The sequence below is a fragment of the Carassius auratus genome, chromosome 12, assembly GCF_003368295.1.
Source record: "Carassius auratus strain Wakin chromosome 12, ASM336829v1, whole genome shotgun sequence".
Lineage (NCBI taxonomy): Eukaryota > Metazoa > Chordata > Actinopteri > Cypriniformes > Cyprinidae > Carassius > Carassius auratus.
In genome coordinates this window covers 8,016,945-8,031,373 of record NC_039254.1, presented here as the reverse complement: position 1 = coordinate 8,031,373, position 14,429 = coordinate 8,016,945, and positions in this window count along the sequence as shown.

Genomic DNA, 14,429 nt, shown 5'->3' with positions numbered 1-14,429 from the left:
TTGATATCAGAAGCACAAACTTATTAATACAAACCCCGTCCACATTTACACATTGGTAAAGCCTGTGCTGTGTTCAGAAACTTATATAAAAAGATATGGCCATGTTCATACAACAGCAGAATGCTTGTCAATCTTGTATTAGGGTGATTAATACTTAATGCGGCTACCTTTATACACTGTTGGTGGGACAACAGCATTCTGTAAACAAATTCACAGGCTTCTCAATAGCTTTCTCTAATCGAATTCACACGAATCATAACCGCCTTTTCAGTTAACAGGCCTATGCTGTGTGAACGACACCGTACCGGACAAATTTGTCTGTCAGAACTTGGCACGGCACACACGGGAATTTTCATGTGTGGTTTCAGAAACTCACAAGGACGAAACGTGAGCTAGGTCTGTATAATCCATGTTTGTTGTACCAAAGTTTTTCTCTCCGGCTCTGTAGTCTAGTCTGCGCGCGCAACTATGCACTCAGCCAGGCATAAAACTGCTGATGGCTAATTAAAATTTGACTGACGAACGAGTGCTTCTTTCGGAGTCAGCTGAGGTCAGCTGTTGCTATAAAACATTTTGGGGATTTTATATTTACACAAATCAACATCAAGCGTACATCAAAGATGGGGTAAATGCTACGGATCTGCATGTGTTTTTTTATTTTTTTGGGAGTAAAACAAAAACTTGAATAACTCTATGAACTAGGGCAAGAAAATAAATAAATGTAGTATAATTAAACAAACACACACAGGCTATATGGATTATTGTTTTGTATAGCATTTGTAGTGCATCAGCTTCATCTACATCTCAACTTTCATTCAGTGATTGTGTACTGTTCTTAATTATTACAGCCTCAGTGAAATTCAAGGGACAGAATTACGGTTCAGTGAGATGATCATCGTTCTAGGCGAAAGCTGCGGCAGTGTGTGGTGTGTTTAGGCTGAGAAATAACAGTGTGATTGTTGACGACAAGATGGCTGAAAATGAACCCCACATTGTCTTTCGAGACAACAGTTAGTTGATGTTTTTATTATTCACAACGACAGCGCAATGCTCTCATCCCACCGAATCATTACAATCCACTGCACTACTGAAAAAAAATCTAATGACGAAAATGCATCATCTTGAGACTTTTTTTTTTCTACTGAGAAACAAAAGTGGTGCAGAGTTTATCATAATTGGTCTCAAATTAACTGCATTTACTGTAAGATGCTGTTTTTGGAAGCAGTAATGGCCTTTCGCAGGTCCTGTCTCTAACAAGGCTTCGACTCAGATGCTTCCAATAAAAGGCTGAAAAACTCCTGCCTGTAAACCGTTGTGACATGTAAGGAGGACAGGTGTGTCTTCCCTATTGGGAGAAAAGGGTTTCTGGGAGAAGAGTGGGGTCGGCACAGTGGGGTCTGGCTGAGGTTGAGGTTCTGCTCGACTGTCGTTTCCGTAGCAGAGCAGCTCATTCATCATTTTCACGTCTTGGGTTTACTTTACCAATCACAGCGAAAGCAGAGGGCATGATGTGGCCGATACGATTAATGGACGGAGGGCAAGAGGTGGTGCACATGTGTGTGCATGTGTGTTTTGTTGAGGTAGTGTCTGTATGAGTGCGATCACAGGCAGGGATAGGGATAACCAAACCAGATGTTGAGGCAAAGGGAAAAAGGGTTTGGGGAAGGTCATGTGTGCTCTCTTCCTCATGTCCTCTGAGCCTTAAGTCCTGTCTCAGCCTCTCAGAACTGCACAGACCTGGCGTGTGGAGGACCCCAAAGGACACCGGTGTATGTGTGTGGTGTGTCTTTAGCTTGACTGTGAATGCCTTACAGGGAAGAAGCAATAAGGAAGTGTATGTGTGTTTAAAGATGTGTGCGTCAATCTCAAGGCAGACCTGTCAGTGGGGGTAACCTATGACTGATGAGATCTGAAAGGGTAAGTTTCAGTAAGAGAGATGTTCTAGGGGAGGCCACAGGGGAATTGTATAATGAGTCGAATGGTGAGGCCTGCAACATTCAGTCCCTCTTCTTAAAATTCACAGTCACATTACTATTAAACCTACTTTTATGAAGAAAGACATAATTGCATGTCCAGCTTAAATAACTCTAATAACATAAAATAAATGTTCACGTTAAAGTGCAAAAGTCTCAAAGCAACAAGCTCATGTTTACAATTCTATTATTTGAAATATATCTTTGCTAAACAGGATATTCTAAGTGAAATATAGTGGGAGGGAATTATTTTATCCATCAGGATCCATCCCTGGATTTGTGAATGTGGACTTAATTAGAATGAAGGCAGGAGGGGTGAAAAATAAGAGGGATTGAATGTCATTGTTTCAAAGGTTTTCTGATTCCATGTTAAAAAAAATCTCAAATCTAATCTAAAATAGAATTTAAAATAACATCAACAATCACATCAAAAATAAGAGTATGAAAGATAGAAAGCCACAGTGACGACCCCACCTACTGGTGTTAAAGTATAGTGCAGGCTGAAACAACAGCAAGATGATTTGGTTTGTGTTCTATTTAACTGTATAAATATCCAAGTCAATGAATAAGAATTAAAAAAAAGGGAAAAAGGAGCAATGATATAAAATGTGGAGTATAAATAAAATAAAATTCAATATTGATTTATTAGTTGAAATTCTCATTCAATCATTGTTTTTGTTGATTTGTTCAACAAACTTTAGCAGTTCTTGTTGATTTTCCTTTTTGGGGGTGGGTCAGACTGTAAATGTATTTTCGTCTGTGCCTGAACTGAGATGATACTGCCACGCCTGTGATGTATAACCCAGGCTCAAGGCTTAGTGGTAAACAGTAACACCTGCTGTATGTATAATTCATACAAGACCCTCTCTCTCTAACACACACACACACACACACACAAGCCTATGTATGTGGAAGAGGATTGCAGTGACAAAAACATCTGCAAGGGATTTGTAGAGTGAATTGATACCTAATCATAAATAACATGAACATTTGAAACTCATTTGGTAGGCTGGCTGTGACCTCAGAAGAGTTGAAGGGAGCGGGAGGGTTTGTGTACGGGGAAGAGTGGTCTTAGGTATGGAGTTAAATGACCCTAAATGAGATGGGAGATGAGCACTAAATGGCTTCTGATTGGTGCAGGATGCCCCTTGTGCCCACCAATTAATCTGAGATCTAGTTTACACAAATTGCAGCCAGATAAAAATGCAGCAACTACTCCAGTTTTAATGTAGTTAAATAAGACTCTGTAAATCTGCAATTATTAGAAATCACAACAGTGAAATATAGTCAAATTTTGATATATTAAGTCACAATCACAAGAAATGAATTTACACTGTTAGAGTATAAATTACTTTTCCTTTTTAAATATAAAATCTTATTGCAAGTTAGTTATTGTGAGATGCAGTTATTATAAATTAAAGTCACATGATAAAGTTGCAGTTACGTGAAATTAAGTTGCTGTGAAATCTAACAACATAGATATAAATATATAAAGAGATGTAAAGTCACTGTTACAAGAAACTAGGAGTTAAAGTATGATATAGTCGCAACTATGAGATGCAGGGTCACAGTTTAAAATATAGTCACAATTGTAATTACCTAGGTAATGTGACATTATGAGAAATCACAATTCCACAACTGTGAAATATAGTTTTTGATGTGTAAAGTCATAACTGGAAGAAACAAATGTATAATTTTAAAGTAAAATGTTAAAATTTTGATTTTTTTTAATTATATTGTGAGTTATAGTATTAAAAAAATTGCTACTGATGTAAAGTCACATTCTAAAATGAAGCTACAATTACAATAAATTTGCAGTTATGAGCAATAAAGTTGAAGTTGTGAGCTATAAACTCACATTTTAAAATATAGTCATCACACTTATAGCAGTTATAATCATGAGATACTGAAATTGTGTCAATTGTCTGTGAGATATAAACAAAAATGTATGTGAAATAAAGATGCAACTGTGAGAAATAAAGTCAAAATTACTGTACTCTGTCACAGTAATAAAATACTAATATATATTTTTCTGATGCGGAAACAGGCAAATACTGTTTACAAGCCTGTCTTGGAAAGATAAATTAAAAATTGAAGTATTTGTAACCCACAAGCATGTTGTATGTCAATGTGCGGAATATGCTTTATGTGACAGACTTGGAAAAAGTATGTGCCTTCCAATTTCCAAAAAGCTTCCAAGAACTTTTCAAATCTGTGGCTTGTAAAAGGTTGCTTGTTCATACAGTTAGTCAAACCCAGCATGAATGAAACTTGTCAGCAAACACACATTTTTTTTCCCCGCAGACACTATTTTTAGTTGTAAAAACATTTTAACCTCACACATGATAGCCGTCTGCCTCTGTAAGCAGTAACACAACACAGGATGCTCCACATATGATAAAAGCATGCATTATGCGTGGAATGTAGAAATGCCAGTGACCTTTAAACAGTAAAGGTTCAAAGTATGAAATGCAGGAATCACTCTCACATAAAACACAGTGCTTGATTTGAACTGCATATCAAGGTCATTCAAAGCCTTTCTGATAACAAGAAGCTGATGGAAATCTGTCATATTTTTTCTTACTCTTTGTAATCACCTTACTGTTTTATCTCTCCATAAAACAGTTTTCAGCACTTGCTTCTGTTGCCAGATCAAAGAGTCTTTTTTGTCATGCATCTACGCCGGTATCTCAGAAGGCAGCGGTCTTGTTTCTGTTGAAATCGGTTTAGCCCAGGTTGGGTGGGTTTTTAAATATTTTGACACCGGCTTCTTTAATTTGAATTGGCCTGTTTATGTTCTCACCTCAGCAGAGGGAATCATACAAGAGGAGTCTCTTTGTCCGAATTGCATGTGTTTCTTATCAAGGAAGCCAGGCATAGGCATAGGCATATTTCCAAACTGCACACAAGGATCCTGTGTGGCCAATGAAAAACCCAGACCGTACAGCGCCCCCTACCTGCACAAACTTGCCTGCTTGAACTTCATTAGTCTTGAAGCCTTAATTGTTCTCCGTTACCTTTTAAAGATTATTTTCCTTTCAGATCCATCATTAATTATTCACTGCACGCCCTCTATCAACTCACTATCGTTTTTTCTCTCTCTCTTTCAGTGCTTCCCTTCCTCTTGTCAGTGTGATTTGCTGTGTTTCTGTCAGTAGCTGACTCAAGGCAGGTGGAGGGGTTTCCATGTGCTTTCCATTTGCCCTGGACTGAAACGGCCGCAATTAAAACCAAATGTGCAACCTGTGGCTCGCGCATGCAGCGTGCTCTGACGCACAGACGTGTACTGGCTTGCTAATAGTAGGCCGAACAATAACAATTCAGATTTATTGCCTTGATACAAAACGATTGGCTGAACTCTGGAAGTCTACGTTGGACTGGAGTCTCTGAGCAAGAGAGAACTTAACGTTGTTTTGGTGGGGTGCTAGACGTGCGGAGGCTGGGTTGAGCGAGAGGCCAGGCCGAGGTCACCCGCAAGATTCAGCTAAAAAGGGAGAAAATTATGCGGGCAGCTGAAGTTTCTCTTCTGCAGCCAGAATGTCTGCTGACCACATAGCTTGAGGACATGGAGACTATGATTAGAGCCCTGGTAGGCAGGGCTTGGGGTGACTCTGGTAAGGTCGCATATAAGTACACCCACATGTTGTAGATGTGCAGGTCCATATACCTTGCGGGCATATGCGCCCCACCTCTGACACCCCAAGGCCCCTCTTCTTTCTGTAGCATGACCTCAGCAAGCTGATAATCATAGTTATTGACAGAACAGGCTTCAACTGCGCTAAACAGTCCCTGTAGACAAACCGAGGTCTGATTTTCCTTTTGTCTAGATATAGACTATGGTAGTGGTTATGTACAACACTGCTTTAGGGTGCAGTTGAATCAATTTTAGGATGTTCAGGGCACGAATGTTCACTACATCTTGCTGGTTTTTATAGAAGCTTTTTTTATCAATGTGCATTTTACATTTATTAGTAGTGCTAGCCAAATCACTACTACTAGTATCGCTCATACTTAGCCTCTAACTTTGAGTATTAAACTGCGGCATAACTAATTACTTGTTGCGTGTTTCAAATTGTAAAGCTTTTCGGACTAGAAATTTAAATAAAAAATGTAAATCTTCCCATACAATTTGTGATGTAAGAGTGGTACCTCAAATTGTGTGGCTTAAGGAGAGTGAAATTACTTTTTTTTCAAAATCACAATCGTGGGCACTTTAAAAGACTTAAATAGTTAGAGATACCTTATTATCCAAACTGATTAGATTTTTAGATCTGGGAGAATTGCCCATATTAGGAGTTCCACCATTCATTACGTAATGAAGAGCCACGATTGAAAAAAACTTTCCGAAAAGTGTTAGAAACCCGGAAGTGTGTATTTGGTACAAAATACTCTGATATATGTCCAAATCGTTTTTTTGACGTACAATGCTGCTGACGTGTTATCTTTGTTATTGGGCGCACCAGAAAACACGTCAGCAGCGCCTTGAACGCGCTCACGACAGACCCGGAAGAGAAGACAATACTGAATAAAGTCATAATTTATGTTATTTTAGGACCAAAATGTATTTTCGATGCTTCAACAAATTGACCCTCTGATGTCACATGGACTACTTTGATGATGTTTTTACTACCTTTCTGGGCATGGACGGTATACCGTACATACATTTTCAATAGAGGGTCAGAAAGCTCTCGGACTAAATCTAAAATATCTTAAACTGTGTTCCGAAGATTAACGGAGGTCTATTACATAACATAATTTTCATTTTTGGGTGAACTAACCCTTTAAGACCTCTTTTAAGAGTTGAGATGGTTTCTGAATTATTTTTTCCTTTAGTAGGATCTTTTCTTTAATTTTAAGAGGAAACACCCAGGTTTCTAAGAATTTTCTTAGAATTTTGTAACTAGTAGCAAATCTTAAGATTTTTCATGAATCAGGCCCTGATCAGAATATTGGGTCACCGCAATGAGACCCAGAGCACTAGTTATTCCCCTTGAGGTCTATCTGCAGGCTTCATCTAATTTCATAAGAGCTAATTAAGCAGTGAAGGAGAGCTGGGTAAAGGGTTGGTTCCTGTGCCGGAGCACAGAGGGGAACGGTTTTATCTCTCTGTGTCCAAGGGCAATGCCACTCCTCTCTCGTGAACACAAAGTGCCACCCACTATGAGTTCCATGCCCAAATATTTACACTCACTGTAGGAATGACCCCCACCCCACCCCTCCTTTGATGCGGTTTACAGCTCAAAACTCACTGGAAAATGTGACTTTGGCACAAAGTCAATGACTCACAGCAAATAAGCAGCACCATTACATTACAAAAAAAAAAGAGAGCCACGCTGTTGTTTGAGGACACTTGAAAAAGAAAACAAATGGGGAGGAGGATGTAATGACAAAGGGAAGACACGGCCTTATTCCTCAACCACTTTCCTCTTTCCACACCACCGCGTCCCCTACAACCGCCAAACACATCAATCGCATGGCCCTCTTTTTTCATTTACCTGGAAAAAGCCAAGAATTACCGAGCTAAATTTCAGAGAGAGAAGAAAGCAAAGGGGTAGATATGGAAGAGAAATATCCCCTTGAAAGTAGACGCAGACAGGGCACAGGGAGCTCACAAAGACTGCCCTTGATCAGACCAGCGTAAGAACAAAGGCAAGATTGTGGAGACATTGAAGGCTTTCATGTGGATAGCCACTGTATGTGTGCAGGCCGCTCACTCATGGGCAGGCGACCACAAAACCAGGGCCATTTGCAGCTCATAAGCGGCAAACAAAAAATACACAAGCACAGCCGACCCAAAAAGTATTTAGACACTTAAGCTACTCTTAAAAATGTTTTCTATCTATTATTGTGAATGATTCATTCATTTTTTTTTAACTCACAATCTTTAAACATTTAAAATCGTTTAACTACATTTTTAAACTTTTCATTTGGTCGTAGTAGAATTTGACGAGAAATCCATATAGAAATCACTTTTGAATACCAGGTTTTGATATCTTAGAAAATCCGAGCATGTTTGAGTTATTGCTGAGATCTCTAAAGGAAATGTGAGATTTCCAGGGTCTCCAAGAAGCAGGAACTCTAAAGTTTATTTAATCTCATCTCTGCCAATGAGAAACAATTTAAATATTGAAGTGTGTCTGCAATGTGATTTATATTTCATATGGAAATAGAGATTCACTGACATAAAAATTCTGGGCGATAGTGATAAACTTTTATGTTTGATAATGATAAACATGATATTAAAATCCTGTACTATTTTGCCTAAATAACATTGAAATGCAATTTTTTAATGCATTTTTCTTATCTACTTTCCCTTTTGTATATTTATGTGTGTGTGTGTGTGTGTGTGTGTGTGTGTGTGTATATATATATATATATATATATATATATATATATATACACACACACTTTTATTTTGTTTATCCTGTTGCAGTGCAATGAGTTGTATTTTCTTTTCCTATTTATTTATTTATTTTATTAGGGTTTATTTTCTTTTTATTAGTACTAGTAATATCTCACTAGTAAAATCGCTTTCCTTTTTTTATTTTTTTATTTGATTTATTATTTTGGGTTTAATTTACTAAAAACCAATAAACATTGATTTAAAAGGAAAACAAAATACAAAAAACTTGAATCAGTAATTTCTAGCAAAATCATTTTGAGACTTGATAAAGATTATATTTAACATTGTTATTAAATTATTTATTAGTGCATAAGTGGTGCATTTTTTTTTTTATAAATCAATTGTATGTACACAATGCCTAAAGATAATTTTTACTACTTTGCTTCTAAAACATATGGGAATACATTTCAAAAAGCAAAAAATTATAATTTGTGGGGATCAATGTAACAAGAATGTTAAGTTAAAACTATTTTAGCCTTCTCAAGACACACATTTCCAAAGTTTAAAGGTTAATACTATCTGGAACTTTATATGCACATAATGCACCAATATAGATAAGCTTCACAGCATTTCCAGGCACAAATGTTCTCTGTGCTATGAAGATATATAAAAGGCAGACTGTGAACTAATAACTGTTTAGATTTATGTGTGATAATGTTTACATATGCCGGTTTTCGACATGAAATAAAAAACAGTGTGTTTCCAGGGCCCAACTGTGCAGTGAAGCCTTTACTTATGGCTATTTAAGAAGACATTTCCTGTTTAGAACAGGATAATGTGTTTCTCTTCGGCCTGAACCTGTAGCTCTTGCCAGCAGCTGCTCTGTGGCGATCCTCACACATTTCTGCGCCACAGAACGAGGGAGGAGGAGGAGGAAACGGGCAATAAAAAGAGTGCGAGAGAGCGAGGAGGGGGCCTGAGATTCCAGAGGACCCCAGAGCAAGTGTGACACACTTTTCTGGATGAATGTGTACCTGTCTGTATTTGCTTGTGTTTGAGTGTAAAGATGCATGTGTGGTGAGTGTTAGTGTGTGTGTGTGTGTTCCCGAGCATGTGTTCATGAAGGCTGAGTTACAAGCAGATGCAGAGATAATGGATGGATGTTGATTCTACACTGTCACCACTGTATGGCCATTTGGAGCCATTAAAAATCCCCAATGTCTCTTTGATCCCTGCTCACTTCAGCTGCTATGCTTCTTCTGAATCGTATGTGTGTGTTTTAGTGAGTGTATGTGTATGGGCCTATTAGATCTGACAAAACAATCAAAAATGAAAACCATGCTGGAAAGCAGAAAGACACTGAATGCAAGAAATCCATACAGAAGCTACTTGATAAAAAAAAAAGAAAGATGACGTGGATGCGATGTAAGCAGGAACGAACTGGCCAAAGGAAGCACTAGGACTTTTTCAATGGGACTAAAGAGCTTGTTTTATGAATCTATTTTAATTACACAAACATTTTATATAAGGGCGAAAAACTTAATCCTCAAATTGTCAATTTAACTAAAGGCCTACAAAAATCCTGCAATGTTGGATTGTTATGAAGCCTATATATAATGGGTAACACTTTAGAATAAGGTTCCATTAGTTGATGTTAGTTAACTACTTTCGTTAACATGAACTAAGCAAGAACAATCCTTCTACAGCATTTCTAAGTCTTAGTTCATGTTAATTTCAACATTTACTAATGCATTATTTAAATCAAAAGTTGTGCTTGTTAACTTTAGTTAATGCACTGTGAATTACCATGAACTAACAATGAATAACTGTATTTTCATTAACTAACGAAGATGAATAAATACAGTAATAAATGTATTATTCATTGTTTGTTCATGTTAATTAATACATTAACTAACATTAAGTAATGGAACCTTATTCTAAAGTGTTACCATATAATGTTATATAAAGTTTAATTGATTCTGTTTTGAACAACATGCTAATGTAAGATATCATGATTGCAAAGTGGCATATACTTATAAATACATTGTAGCAGCAATTGAGCAATATCACAAAATCACAAGTAAAAGTTAAATGTTATGGCCATGATATAGGCACACCAGGTACTATGTTTACCTTTAGGTCTACTGTACACACATACACACACACAGTATACACACATGCACACACATTATAACATAAAATATCTGTTATAACGTTGCTAACGTAATTCAAAAACCGTCAGTTAGATTTATTAATTAGCACTGGCGGTTTGGCCCATTTCTGAGAAATAGCCTAATATGTAGGCAGTATGATTGCTTTCATACAGCAGTTACATAAACAATAAGTTCATACTGACTAACTTACAGTTCTGACACAATTTGGTCAGATACGTTGTCTTCAAAATAGGAGAGGACAGGAGAGGAGAGTAGAGCAACGCAGTAGTGTCGTTTCTTTTCTGAACGATTCAGTGTTTGCGAATCAATCGACTGAATGATTCAATGAATCACCCGTATTAAGAACAACATACAACACTACTCACACTATGTCTGCCATAGAAAAATATGGTAAAAACTGTCATAATAGTGTGCTAGTATGCGGCACATCAATCGTGCCTTATTTTAAATTTTTTTATAGTCAGTGTTTCTGAACGAATCCTCTCTAATGAATGGTAAAAAAAAAAATCAAGACACCTATCGCCATCTAAGGGCGTGTCGATGTAACTTAGCTTTATGAATTTTGTATTTATATTAATATTATGGCTACATAAGAATAGCTCTATACAGATATTGTAAAAAATTAAAAACAAATGAAAAATACATAAAATTACATAATAAATGCACTCATTATATTGTAAATGCCTCCATTCATTCCACCAGGTCAGTTTTACATTATATTGTAATCAATTTTTTAAAAATGCATTCATTACGTAATCTAAACATGCTGAACAAAAAATAATAAGATATCATGACTGAAATGTAGCAACACAAACATCTTCTCCATAGTGAGCAACAGTATCAGATAATTTAAATTTTACAGTATGATGTCAACAAAGACTTTCTTTCAATTTGCAAAAAAACAAACAAAAAAAAAGATTCTTAATATGCAGCGCACACTCACTTCTCTAGAACAGAGGAGCCTAATAAAGCTGCACTGTTAATGGAGAAGAGAAAGATTAGGGGTCATAGTCCATAGAAATGGGGGATAGGGGGTTATACGGTTATTTGATTGAGGGGTAGAAAGACTGAAAACTGGGTGAGAAAAGGGGGGTATTCTTGTACCCCATCTGTTCCCCTCATTCACTGCTAAGAGGATACGTGGCCAGGGATGGGGTCAATCACAGGGCAGGGGATGGGTAGCTCACTTGCTGCATGTGGAGCCATAAAAGTAATCTAAAAGAGATTAATTAGTAATGTTAGGGGAGCACTGGCTGTACCCCACTAATTCCTGAGCAGCTGTGAGCCACACATCTGGTCTGAGCCATGGGCCTGTGATTGGCCATGATTCAGTGGGTGGGGCGGAAGTGGGAGGAGTCACTAAAACGATCTGTGATCTATGCTTTTCTCTTTTAAGGAACTGAGCTGCCGCTGTCTTCTGAGCTACTGCGAGGGTTATAATTAGTGAGAAAAGTATTATTGAGAGGCTGAAAGCGGCACAGAAAGATTTCCAGAAGCATGCAGTGGCCATAGGTTGTGTAAACTGAGGCCAAATCAAAGCATTTGTGGTGTAATATATTATAGTTAGAATAAACTTTCATCAAGCGAACCCTAAATGATTCGTTAGTTTTACAGAAACCCAAAACCACCCCAATCACTCCCCACTGCCAAACAGGAATGAGGTGCCTTCTTTCTTTATGCGGAGCCCCTTACCAAGACTGTATATCAAAAAATCAGTCAAGTGTCGGCATTCGCACATAACCATGTCTCAAAAAAGGATTTTAATTGGAGGAACTCGGCGGGAGCTGACACAGGAGCCCTTTCTCTGAGGGTCGCATGTAACAGGCCCCGGCATTGACCAGACCCTCCAGCACCCATGGCTGATATACGGCGGGGTTGTATAAGGATGGCTGTGCGTAACTTTGAAAGGAGAGGCTACATAGATCAGCCCATCAGGGCAACTCTTGTCACCCTCCTTTTTTATGAGTCTGAGGGGTTTTTTTCCTGTGTAAAGATTTATGACACATTTTTTCTCTCTGCTATTTCATGGCTGTTTGAGTGGGGTTAGTTAAGCCCAATTCAACATGAAGACCTGATTGAGATGTACTAACAGACGCTACTGTAGTTGGCAGTCACGGGGGGAGGGATAGGTCGGGTACAGCAAAAGACGTTAGGAGAGGCAGAGGAATGTTTCAGGCCTGTAAAATAGCCGCCTGTCAAGCTGAGACGCTTGCCATGTTTGGGTGGAGAGCAGCTTTTAATGGGGAAAGACAATTTGGCGCTCTTTCTGAAAGACTGACTTTCAGTGAGTGCTTCACAGGCATCCAGCGTCTGTACACATGTGGTCGGACAACTGATAAATGGACAGGACAACTAATCTGAAAGGAAAACATTCTCACTTTAATTACCCCCTATCTTTAAGCTGTGTGAAAACTGAAATTATAACTGTCAGGCCAAGTAAATACTGAATGCACAGCTTTTCCTTTCACAATTGGCATCTTGTGTGTTTGAATGTGTGTGTGTGTGTGTGTGTGCGTGTGTGTGTGTGTGTGTGAGAGAGAGATTCATCCGAAGCCATAATAGCAGTATCTGTAATGTAGAGAGATTTAGTCGTTCTAATGGTGTAAATGTCATTCTGACACTTTTACTGTCCACATGCACATGCCAAGGAGCAGCGCTATGCCTGTGCATATGAGTTACTGCGGGAAAAATTCCCAACAACGTTGCTGACCCCCACACAGTGACGTGTCGATGTGTCTGAGGCTGTGTTCTGCTTATTTAACAAGAAATATCCATGAAACAATGAGCACTGTTTTCAAGTACCAGTTAATATTCTGTGTCATCTCCCACATGTTCTTCCTAAAGCAGGGCTGTAACCACCACATACACTTGGAGGGACATATTTTCCATGAAATTTGAAATACTGTACGATTAATATGAGTTCTATAATGATAAATTCTTAAACTTCAACCCTCAAAATTGAATCTTTGGCATTTGGTAAAAAATATATATACATAAATCATTATTAGTGCTTTTTGTCAGTTACAATTAATTGATTTATATTGTCAGCAGTGTTATGCAAAATGTAGGTGTATCAATCTATGCCTATAAGCTAATTAAAGCTAGTTAAATTCTCAGTCACACACAAACTTGCATATGCAGAACACAGACCTAAAGGTTTTTCTTTTAAACTGTTTTTTTTTTTATCTTTATCACTGTCTGCTGTATTTAAAACCCACCACCATGAATTAGAAATATATTTGAAACTCATGATAATTCAATAAAGAAATGATTTGATTTAGTAAATCCTATTAAAACAGGTGACACTGGAATTGAACAAACACCGCCAGCACTGTTTAGAATACTTAAGTAATCGATTAGTGACTGAGCGTTGACAGATTATTGGCACAAGAGAAGGTATTCGTTTCTTTTATTGAATTCAGCCTTTAGTTTCAACCTGGCTCCCATTATAAATAGGTCCGACCTTTGGTTGAATGGTTGATTGAGGCATAGCACAAAAAAACATCTTTTGTTCCTTTTATTCACAATTATCAACATAATGGCCGTTATCTGCAGCCTTTAGTGATGCTGATTGTTAATAGAGAGGGCTTTAATAGATTTTAGGAGGACAAAGGTAGACAATGTTTAGCTGCACATGTCAGTCTTTTTGTGTGTAGGGAGAGTCTGCATTAAAAACCTCATTCACAAGGCTGGTTGATGTGTAATTAAATGTGATTACTGCTGCAGTCTGTGTGTGTCCTTTCTGAGGTCACTCACACACACACACACACACACCCAAGCACTACAACACTCCGTCGCCAGGTTTCATCCCCCTTCCTTGGCTTCCTGAGGAGCCTGTGACTTTGGTGGCTGATGGGAAATTTTGTGCATGCCTGAGCTCACAAAGGCGCTCTTTCAGCCACATGCATGCTTGACCTCTCGCAGTTCATCACCCCGCTT